Source organism: Rhinatrema bivittatum, chromosome 10 (assembly GCF_901001135.1).
Source record: "Rhinatrema bivittatum chromosome 10, aRhiBiv1.1, whole genome shotgun sequence".
In the NCBI taxonomy this organism is placed as follows: domain Eukaryota; kingdom Metazoa; phylum Chordata; class Amphibia; order Gymnophiona; family Rhinatrematidae; genus Rhinatrema; species Rhinatrema bivittatum.
Window position 1 is genome coordinate 83,266,491 of NC_042624.1, and position 12,486 is coordinate 83,278,976.

Sequence of the window (12,486 nt, forward strand, 5' to 3'; positions counted from 1 at the left end):
AAATTTCACTTTAAACTCTATATTGAAACGTTTTATGAATGTTGTTGAATACCCATGAAATTATTTACTAAGGGGATGATTTGCAGCTCAAAACAGAGCGCTTAAGATAGTTGATCATATTATAGCCAGATATCCTAAATATAACCGACTAAACCTAACGGGCTCGATTTAAGCCCCTCCTAAGGCTTTCCCTTTTTTTCCCCCTCCTTAGGCCTTTTTTTCCCCCCTCCTTAGGCTTTTCCCCCCCTCCCAAGGCTTTCCCTTTCGCCTCTCCTTGCCCGCCCTTCCCCCTTTATCTTCCTACAATTCTACAAAATTGTTCAATTTAGTCCGATATAATCAATCCTATGCTAATTGTCACTAATGTAAATATTCCTTTTTTCTGTAAATAAGTTCCTTTTATTTCTTATGTTAACGGTTGTTTTTTATACTCTCACTCATGCTACCTATCTTTCCCTCTCTTCTTCCTGTCTCCCTTCCCCCCCCCCCCCCCCTTTCTGGCCTGCTCCCATCCCCCGGCCCCCTGTTCATTGTAATTTCCTCCTTTAACTGAGTTACTTGTAAACTGGCGTGATGTGCCTCACGAACGTCGGTATATTAAAAGTTGTTAAATAAATAAATAAATAAATAAATAAATAAATAAATAAATAGCTGTGCGTAGATATGGACACCTAGCTTCCTATCCCTGACCCAGCTCCGCCTCCAGGACTATTATTTTCAGCCTCTATATCTCGTTGCATAGCTAAACTAAGCAGGTCGATTTAGGAACTGAATGTAATTAGAGCCTTCAGTAGGGCCGGTACACGAGTATTTGAGGCCCCGATCATGCACCTCCCTCTCCCACTTTCCTATTAATGGAAGCTCCAGCACAGTCCTCCCTTCTACTGGCAGCATTAGATCTGGCACAGCACTACTCTATGGCTCACACTGGCAGGATTAAGCTGCCTTCAAAATTTTGGCACGCTAGGCGTCCACCTAATTTACCTAATGGAAGCACCAGCCCTGACCTTCAGGTTCCAGTTCTCTAACTCTATAGTTAGGCAACCATATCCCTTTGAAAATAAGCCCTGAATACAACTTGTCCCTTTCACAGACTGGGACAGTACATGACAGTATTTCATAGCAGCACTTTTTTCTGTCCCAAGGATAGGAAGAGGAAGAATAACTATGAGGGATGAATATGCACACTTCCTTCTCCAACTGTGACCATGCTCTGCCTGTAAACTCTACCCCATTCCACTTGGCCGCAGCATTGGGCAGACAGAGAATGGGTGGTCCTGTTGTTCCAGCATGTGAGGGAGAGGGCAGTGCAGATATGGAGTGAGAATGTGTGCTCACTGTGATCCGGCGCCTTAGACCAAGAGAATGACATGAAAGATTGAAAAAATGGGGTGAGGTGGTAGGAAAGCAACCTGGAGGAGGAAGTGAGAGTGCATTGGAAGCAAAAGGGGAGGAGGGGAGTGTGAAACAGAGCCAGAAAGGGGAGGGAGGAAAGGAACCTGGGAGGTGAGGAGGAAAAAGAAAGAGAGAAACCTGGAGGAGGAAAAGGGAAGAAAGAAGGGGGTGGGGGAAAAAGAAAAACTTGGGTGGGGGGAGATAAAATGCTTTATTAAGCTTTGTAGAGAAAGTTGCTGCCTGTAAGTATGTATGGATTACTGAGGTAATGAGGTTTGACAATATCCCAGCAGTCAGGAAGAAAATATTTTGTTATTTTGTATGGTTTTATTACTGTTTTAATTGTTATTTTGTGTTATTTTTTTCAACATCACTTTGAATGATTTTTAATTTGGAAGTTGATTTATAAATGATATTAAAGAAAGAAAGAAACCTGAAGTGTAGAGGATAGCAGGAAAGAGAAAAATATATTTATTTATTTAAATAAATATCTTACCTTTCAAATTTGCTCTAAGCAGCGCACAACAGAAACAATATTACAAAGATCCATATCATAAATAAAATACAATATAATAGAACACATCATAATTGACAATAAAATAATTAAAAAAACAATTATAAGATTAGCATAACACAGTGCAAGGTCAAGCTTCTCAAGTTATGTTATCTTCCCGCAGGAGCATGGTCTGACAGTATACCTGCATCTGTGGCTGGGAATGTCCCTGTTTTGAATGGCTAAGCTAAAAGTCTCCTGATTTGTCTCATTAATACCTGAGTGCAATGAATGAAGCAGGTTTAAATTCTAAATCATATTTTTATTCAGCCTCAAGGGAATGATCAGATTATGGATGATCGAACACAACTGACAATTATTCCATCTTTGTAAAGCAGAGGTTTGGAATATTTTTTCTATCTAAGTATTGTTGAAGGACTCTTCCTTATCTGCTAGTTCATGTTGCATTCCCTTTGTTTGGAGAGCCCCAGTGTTTTTATTGGTTGCATACAGCACATTATGAGAAAAAAAGAATCTGTTGAGTTGATGTTTTCGTAGTTTCAACAGAAGTGTACAAGACACTTGCAACAATCAACCGATCACTGACACAGTCGTCTGTAATGGCTCCATCTATCGTGTCACTTTCTACTAAGTGAGCTCTTAATATGCGAATCATTGGCATGACAGACTGTAATGGGTCCTTTGGAGCTGTTACTGTGTCAATTGTGTCATTGCCAATAAAACAACTTTTCAATAGGTGACATGCAGTATATAATCATTGGCGTGATGCCGCTACTGGAGCTCTTTGGGGGTATTCCATCAGTAGCTGCAAAAGGAAATCCTTAACTTGCAAATTTATCCATGCAGAGGAAACTTATGACTATTCTTTGATTGCTAGGTTTAAATTCAGCTGGAGCTGTCCAGACCTCAGTTCTGGCAAGTATTGACACCACAAGCAAGCATTTTTAAACTTCACAGGCCAGCTGGGCTGATCTCACGATACATGAGATCAGCACAGCTCACCCCCGAGTTTTGAAAATGGTTGCACTATTCTATAAGGATCCCTTGGAAATGGCTGGACTGATATATATATGCACACATCCATACATACTCAGAAATAACAGGATTGCATGGTGGAGGACTCCCTTCTCTCTCCTGAAGGAATGATTCTGTCAGGGAATACAGGGAGGTGGAAATAATTTAAGAAAATTTAAGCCCTGCTTGGTTAATTACAAGATTAGAAAAGACTCGGGGGACCAACTCGTCTTCGTGACTGTTACATAGCCCTTAAAGTTATTTAAGAGATACAGGTACCGCTTATGTTGTAGTTTCTTCATGAAATTAAAATTTCTCAGAATTTCTTTTACTTAATCAAAATTCTCATATTAAAAAAAACAGTTGAAACGCACATATTTTCTGAATGAACATTGGGCAGCTCTGAGTGTGCATGAGCACTGAGTGGACACAGCCAAGCTCAGAGAGACCCCAGGGAGGGTTTAGTGATAGGAATCTGGATGAATCTGTTCATCATTTGCATTATTCTGCTAGGTTTGAAAGGGTGTGAATCAAAAATCACACACATGAATATTTGGAATGGTCACAGAATTTACAAAAAAAAAAAAATAAAAAAATTGCATTATGAAGTAAATATTCAAAGGCTTATTTGGGAATGACACTCAGCCATGGAATACCTTAGCACCACTTTTTAGTTTCTCCTTCCCTCAGTATCCTTTTAAGATATGCATTCTCCTTCCCCTAAGATAGCATCAAGGCGGTTTGAAAAAGGGGCAACGTGCCCCTTCTCAGAGAGAGAGAGAGAGAGAGAGAGAGAGAGAGAGAGAGAGAGAGAGAGAGAGAGAGAGAGAGAGAGAGAGAGAGAGAGAGAGAGAACCTTCCTATAATGCCTATGCCCTAGACAAGTATTTGTATCCCTATGGGAGGGCCACCTAGTAACTCGAGGTGGGGATTAGGTATGAGCGTTGGGGGTTGGGGGCCACTTTCGCATTCCACATGAGACGTACGGAAAGAACAGTGGTCTCTAGTGAAGATTTGCTGGCCGTCGGAGTGAGGAAACTCACTCCAAGAGGAGATTTGGGCTACATTCTCTCCACCTAGCTGCATAGGCATTATAGGAAGGCGCTCTCTCTCTCTCTCTCTCTCTCTCTCTCTCTCTCTCAAATCAAAGGGTTGTAGTTATTAGCCACGCTAGCTGTTTCACCGCACACGATAAACTGGTTCCCGCTTTACATATGCGCCGCCCCCTGAATACCAAATTACTAATTTGCAAATTGCGTTAACGGCTGTTAGTGCAATTTGCGAATTTATCGCACGCGGTAAACTGCTTGGAAAATGAGGCCCCATGTGACAGGAGTACATTTCTGCACAGCAGAGCTGAGTATTCTGCAAGTCAGCCTAATATTTAAAAAATGCTACAGGGTGACCGTCCCAAGATATTGACGTAAAGAGCATGGCAGAGTCCAGTCCACTGGAATAGTGAATAACCTGATTTCTTTTCAGTGAGCATTTCTTGTCAATAATAATATAGAATTATTTGATTTGGGCATATATTTACCAGCAGAGTCTTAAGAAAACCAGTTTTAGTATGCAGCTTAACTGTGTCTGAGGAGCTGGTTCACCTACTGTCATTAACAGCAGAAAACAGTCAATCTGATGCAATAATTTTACATGATATGGTTAGCGTTGCAGTCCCTGTTTTGAAGGTGTATTACCCAGATCACACACAAACAGCAGACTCCTTTAATTCCAAGCACATCACTTTATTCTCCTTGCTTGCTCCTATACAGAAAAACATCTGTCAACTACTTCCTGCTTGTCTTTCAATCTTCCTAAAAACATGGGATGGATCACTCTTGTTTTTCTGGCAACAAAGGTCACATTGAAGACCAGGCCATGATCCAGGGCAGGAGTTTATTTGAATGCTATAATATTGACAATTTATCAATGTATTTTTGCTGGAAAAGCTGGAGTCCTCATATCAACATTTTTATCACTTTTTTTTTTTTTTTTGCTGATTATTCAAGGCTTGGTTATTGTACTTAAAATGCAGTGTGGCACACAGAATGTGGGCGTACACTGATGAAGACAGATGCATAGATTGCCAATACCTTTATAATTATCTGTGCATTCTTTCTTTGATAAAGTAGTTGAGATGTTATTTCTGTTTTCTATTATTAAAAAAAAAAAAAACAACAACCCAGAAATAAATATGTATGTAAGGACCCATTGAATTCCTTGACAAATAATGTGTCTCTTGTAAGGGGACATATTGCTAGTGAGTGCAGGGAAAATGATAAGATCCATTTGCTAAAACACCCCCATGAGAGATGCATCAGTGGACCATTCCATCAAATAATATATTTACCTTTAGAGTGCTGCAGAATCAGTGAGTGAGGAGTGAGTGTGGGCTTGAACATCAGAGTGTGGTCTTTCTCTCTCCCCTGCATTAAGTTGCAGGAAAATTGCCAAATCTAAGATCCCAAAGTAAGGGATTAGTAAATTGTTTCTCACTTTTTTGACTACAACTCAAGGGTGGAAAATACTTCAACTTTTCATCCGTAAACTTGGAATCACCATCCTAAGATCTAGGACTCATTAAAAATTAAAGGGTTCCCATCCCTGTATGGATGTATTTGAGTGAGAGAGAGAGAGAGGAGGAGGAGTTGGTGTGTGTATGTGGGAGTGAGTAAGAGAAGGAGCTTTTGTGTGGTTGTGTGTGTAAAAAAGCATTTGTGTGCATCTGTGCATGAGAATGAGAGCATGCATATGTGTAGGAGAGAGGAGAAACTCTGTGTGAAACAATCCTCCTCACCACCCCACCTGCTAATCAAAAGTTCCCAGGTATGAAGAGCGGGGGATTTTTTGATCCTTTTTAGCTTTAAGCATTCAGTGTTATTTGATGTATCAGTTTAAAAAAAAGCTCTGGAATTTGTTGCCAGAGAAGGTAGTTAGTGCAGTTAGTGTAGCTGGGTTCAAAAAAGATTTGGATAAGTTCTTGGAGCAGAAGTCCATTAATGGCTATTAATGAATTATACTTAGGGAATAGCCCCTGCTATTAATTGCATCAGTAGCATGGGTTCTTCTTAGTGTTTGGGTAATTGCCAGGTTCTTGTGGCCTGGTTTTTGGCCTCTGTTGGAAACAGGATGCTGGGCTTGATGGACCCTTGCTCTGTCCCAGCATGGCAATTTCTTATGTTCTTAAAAAAAAAAATTTTCAGTTTGGGATATTTTTTAAATTATATTTTTAATTATTGGATGATGATAGCCTTTATTCATCCTTAGAACGTCTTTTCCCAAGCTGAGAGAGAGAGTCTTGATTTTGGATACTAAGAGATTTTTGCATTGCTAGTGGCCATTTGGTACAGACCAGAAGGAAACAAAAGGAGAGAATTCTCATGCATTACAGCATGGAGGTATAAAGAGATCAGAATAGTTCAGAGCATTGGAGAGCAGGTACATGTAGAGATGGTAAAAAGGTATTAGGTACCCTAAGCAAATCTTACAGCCTTGTACTCCCTCCCCCTATCCCAGCCTATGAACAATTAAAAATTATGCATTTATAATAGATTTTTAAAAAGGGAACATTCAAAATAGTTTCCCCGAGGTAAAAATATCGCCTACAGCATGTATACTTACAGGCACTGCTGTGTGCCAACCAGAAAACCCTGCAAAAATGACACTTGGAATCCAAATGGAATTAAGCCTATTGTAACACATGATGGTTGTGGAATGGCGCTTGGAAAGCCATAAGTAAACTCAATTACAATTACATTATAGTAAACCTTCCATATCAATACAACACTAATTGCACTCAAACAGTAACAACCTTACCTATAACAAGGCAGCAACACAAATATTACACCAAGCCTTTTAAAACACTAATATACCTCCCGTTAGGACAACAGAATAAGCTTTGCTACTATAGATCTCTACACAGAAACTACAAGCTAGCAGAATATCTCACTTCAATCACATATGCAAAACACAGACAGATCATCCCCAAATATAGAATAAAGCAACCATAAATTATAAATAGAAATCTGCAGACAAAAACTGAACTGGAAACCGCAACAAGCCAGACTCAGTATGCAGTGCAATAATAAAAGAACAGAAACATCTTTCTTCAAAATATCAAATAATAAAATCAAGAAATAAAAAACATCAATAGCAGTAAAACCATATGTAAAGGCATACACAGGAGAAAACCCCCAAAACATCTTAAAGGATCAGATTCAGAGATCTGGCCTGGTCCATCTTAAGCCTAGGTCTGCAGGCAATCCTGGTCCGGGTGGAGGACCCTGGGAAGGTGTATAACTAGCCAGGCCCAGGAGGGAACAGGAGACCCCAGGGGAGAGAAGGAAGCCTAGAGAGAGAACACTGCTGAACTCTAAACTACATTACTATATTTATTTTGTTGATCTGTGAAGACTAGCAGAGATGCTTTTGTTTGTTTTCCTGTTATTAATAAGGAAGCATATGAAAGATTTCTGCCAGAATCCAACCAGAATTTGTCCTCTGATTACTCTAAGATCGCTCATGGTACCATGCCATACTAATAAAAATAATAAATATTTAAAAACAACTGAGAAACAAATTAACATTCAATAATTGACCTAGAAACCAAATGATGACTTTGTAAATCATTATGAGTTTATCTTGGAATGACGGTATATAAAACACCAGATAAATAAATAATAAAAAAAACATAACAATTTAAAAAATATTCCAAACTGAAAAAAATGTTAAAATATCAGACACATCAAATAACACTGAATGCTTAAAACTAAAAAGGATTTTAAAACATCCCCTGTTCCCATATCTGGGAATTTTTGATGCCCTGAGATTGTCATGGATTAGCAAGTGGGGTGGTGAGGAGGGTTATTGCACAGTCTTTCTCCCTTCTCCCACATATACACATGCTCTCATTCTCATACACACATGCGCACAAATGCTTCCTCTCTCGCTCACTCATACAAACACAAAGGCTCCCTTGTTCACTCACTCACACACACACAATCTTACAGGCTCTCTCTCTCTCGTTCACACACACACTCATACATACACACACACACACCTGCTCCCTCTCTCACTCACATACAAACACACTGGCTCCCTTGTTCTCTAACACTCACACACAAACAACTTCACAGGCTCCCTCTTTCTCTCTCATTCTCACACATATATATACATACGACGTCCCACTCTCTCTCACTGCCACACACACCACCCCAGCTCCCTCTCTCTTGCCCTCATATACAAACACACAAGCTATCTTATTCTCTCACTCCTACTCATCTAACAGGCTCCCTGTCTCTCTTCCTCCCACACTCACTGGCTCCCTCTCTCTCTCTCACTCACATTCAAACACACAGGCTCCCTTGCTCTCTCACGTTAGGCTTCTTCCCATTGTCTTCTGCTGCGGGCTCTCCCTGGTCTCTCTCCTTCCTATCTTTGGCCATAAGTGAGATAGGTTCTGCCCGCAGCCCTCTTGGACCTTTTCATTCCTTTCTTTGGCCATGGGTGGTATTGACTCCACCCGCAGCCTTCTCAGGTCTTTCTCCTCCTCATCTTTGGCTGCAGGCAAGATGGACTTCACCTGTAGCCCCACCGGGCTTCTGCTTGTCTTCAGCCAAGGGTGAGATGAGCTCCACCTGTGGCCTCTCTGGGCCTTTATCTTTTGCCACCCTCTATGGGTTTGTGCTTTAGGCAACCACCTAGTGGCCTACTGGAAGCACTAGTCCTAGGTACAAGGGCTGTCAGAATAAAACAAATGAATCCTAAGAAAGTATGCCTGTGAAAACATGGATTCATCTCCTAAAAAGTGTGTTTTATGTCAAACCATTTCCATTAAAGGGGTTGAATTTTAAGTTATTCTTGTTGAAACACCAATTCCTGCAGTAGCATGTACCTTCTTGAATTCTGTGTGTAATTTACTGGCTTATCCCTAAGAGCCCTGAGGTGAAGCTTCCCCCCTGTTTGGAAGGACCTGGGACTAAGTCGAATTGGTCAGGTCTCAAGCCAACCCACTCTTACCAGGCTAGCTCACTCTCTGCTGTGAGGACACAGGAGGGGAGCTACATGTATATTTAAGAATGATGTTAGAGCAAGCTGCATCATCTAAGCTAGACAATTAACTTGTAACTTATGCTGTCGAGCATGTTTTAAATACTGTATTTTCCTTATTACATTCCGTACATTCCTCAATAGTTTTGCTGTCTCAAAGTATTATAGTCACACGTTGATGATATCTATTCCTGCAATAAGAACATGCATTAACATCTATCTTTACTGAGTATTGTTTTATTCTGCTAATTTATGCTCTCACCTCTTCTCAACCCTTACAGTACGATAATCTTGATTTCCTTCTAGTCTGTAATGGCCAAAATTGGAAACACTGATATTTTATTGCCCATATCAGCAATCTGATTTACTGAACATATGGATTCTCTTTCCACACAACCTGTTTAATTCCCAAACAAATAATCCAATATTCAGGTATATGTATACCAATCACATGTCCCAGGGTTCACCCAAATTTCCATTTGGATCTTGTGCTGCAAGGTCCTATATATATTCTCCTAGTAGTGACGGATCCCTTCAATCAGTACTTGGGAACTTAAGGATGGGTAGGCCAATTGGAATCTTAGAGTCATGGTTATCCAACAATTACAATGAAATGAGGAACTGGGCCAGTGCTAGCATTTTTGCTGCACTGTGAAAACAATTACCCTGCTGCTCCCTTGCTCGTTTTGTTTTTATTTTAACACAGACGTTTTGTTTTTCCAATAACTAACACACAGTAGAAACTGTCAGTCTCACATTCTGTCTCAGAACCCCCTTAACCGCTGAAAAACCCCTGTTCAATCCAGTGATCCAAATTTTCAATATTAACATACCCCCTGAACCTATCTAACTCCATCCTCAAGTTCAAAACATTTGAGTTGGGTAGGAATGATCCCCAGATGCTCCTGCCCCACCTACCTGTATGTAAAAATAGCACCAGCAATGGAAGATTATATGCCATGAAAAATGATAAAATAAAGAGTTTATAAAAAAAAAATATATTATATTCTCACATAGTCAGCTGAGCTTTCAAAACTGTCCATGCTACACTATTTGCATGCCTAAGTGGGCCTGTGGAAAGTTATGCTACTATTTTATAAATCTGTATGGCAGGAGCCACACAGTACATAAAACACTGCATGTTTCTGCCCCAAAAGAATGCACGTATGTTTTATATATTTATAATGCAGGAACAAGCAAACTAACCATTTTAGATTAATATGTGGGTTCATATATGGTGGTTGTAAAATCTACAAATAACAATCTGAAAGTCCTTTTTGGGATTGTGATGCCCTTTGTTTGGACACAAGGAAGAAATCATCTTATTTATGATGATATTCCAGACTGTGAGACTTTGGCCTTGTTTTACCAAGAGAAAGTGGATCGTTTAGTTAATAGTATACAGGATGAGGTTAGGAAAGTGTTAGGAGTTGAGCCGGATACGGAATTTTTACCATTGGTTGAGGCTAGGGTTGGCTTGGATGAGTTTGAGTTTTCATCTGTATTGGAAGCAGTTTTTGGCTCAGATCAAGCCTTCTTATTTTCCATGAGATCATTGCCCTTTGTGGTTGATTTGAGGGCGTTACTTAGGTAATAACACTGGAAGCTCGAGGTCACATAGCAGAGCGATCCCAGCAGGGCAAGGGGACAGATGTTGAAGGTAATGGGTAGGTGGGAGGCTGTCTGCCTGGGAGGGGGTGTCTGTGGCTGTTTGGGGGGGCACAGAAGGGGTAAAGTACATATTTTTTTAGCAGGGGGGAGGGTGGGGCTGGAGGCCTGGGCTGGCAGCGCTCTTCTTTTTTTAACTTTACATTGTCTTTTGTAAATTGCAGCACTTTTTTTGGACAATGGGGGAGGGCGTAGAAACAAGAGATAAGGGGGTGGGCATCGAGCTAGGAGGCCTGCCCAGATATCTCTGAAGATATCCAGGCAAGTAGCTAGTTATCTGGCCACATGACGCTGAATAACTTAACTGAATATACCCGATATTCGGCCAAGTTAGCCGGATAATGGAAACCTTCCGCAAATCGCTCCAGAACACCCCTTTTATATCCGGCTAAATTATAACTTATCCAGCTATAATTTAGCCAGATAACAGGCTGAAATTGCCATATTAGCCATTTACACGGATAATCTTTCAGTTATCCATCTAAACGGCTTTTGAATATCTACCCCTTTATGTTTTCTGCCCCAAACGTATGCACGTACGTTTCATATATTTGTAATGTAGAAACAAGTAAATAACCATTTTAGATTATTATGCACATACACATCACGCTCAGAATAATTTTTTTTTTCAAAATAATTTTTATTGGCAAGAAGACACAACCAGGCCGTCCAGAGCTCATACAGAATAGAAGCAAGCCCATAACAGCAGAAAACAGCAACATTACATTATAATAGCAATCCAAGGCAGTGATAGCCAACTAGAAAACAGCGGGTGCATTTCCTTCCCATCACATTTTATCCCTGAGTTTGCTATCCCCAACCCAAGCCCCACCCTCCCCAGCCCATAGCCAGACAACCACACACACACCGCACTCACACCATCCCCGCTACCACACCCTTGTCCCCTCCCTCCCCCCCCCCTTCCCCCCAGAGACCATGGATTGTATCCAATCAGTAGTATAACCACTCTTCTGTAATCCAGCTTGAACACTCGCTGGCAATAGAGGCACACACTGAGTCCAACAAGCTCCATACAGTTTATTGGACTTCCGGCATCCTTTCAAAAAGTCCAGGCGTTCCAACTGCAAAACTGAGGCCCATACGCTGGAACCATGCCGCTGTAGATGGAGCCGAATGAGGCTCTGCCCATACTGACAATATGGTGTGACAGGCCAGCAAAGTCGCTATTCTACTAAATTTGTCCTTAGATCTGCTGGCGTCGGTAGTACAGGTCTGCGGACTGGACAAAAGAAACTTCCCAGATAGGGGTGGCGGCGCTCCAGTGCATTGAGAAATAACTCCAAACACGGTTGACCAAAAGGGTTGCACAGTTGGACAGTGATACAGCCGGTGTACCAGCGTGCCATCCTCCCGGGCACACTTAATAAAAGAGGAGCGTATGTGCTACCCATCTTGAATCTCCGTACATCATCACAATATACATAGTGTAGAATTCGGAATTGCACTTCCCGGAGACCAATGTCAGGAATCTGGCGATGCACAGCTTCAAAACAGTGTATTAAATATGGCACAGTAATTGGTTCGCCAAGAATAGCCGTCCATTTAGGCGCCAAGAAGTCCAAACAACTGTCTGTCTGCATCGTTCTACTAAGTTTAGCCCATCCCATCACGGTGTTAGCAAGATTAGCTGTATCGAATACTTTAGTAGCTTCAGGTGTCCATTTAAATGAAGTCAGGTAGTGGCGGGTTTGTAGGTATGCAAAAAAATGGTTAGCCGGCAGTCGGTAATTTTTAGCCAGAGTAGCAAAGTCCAACAATGCATAAGTTATCATGATCATAAAAATGAAAAGCAAACATAGCTCCATTACGTGCCCACTGATGAAACAAAG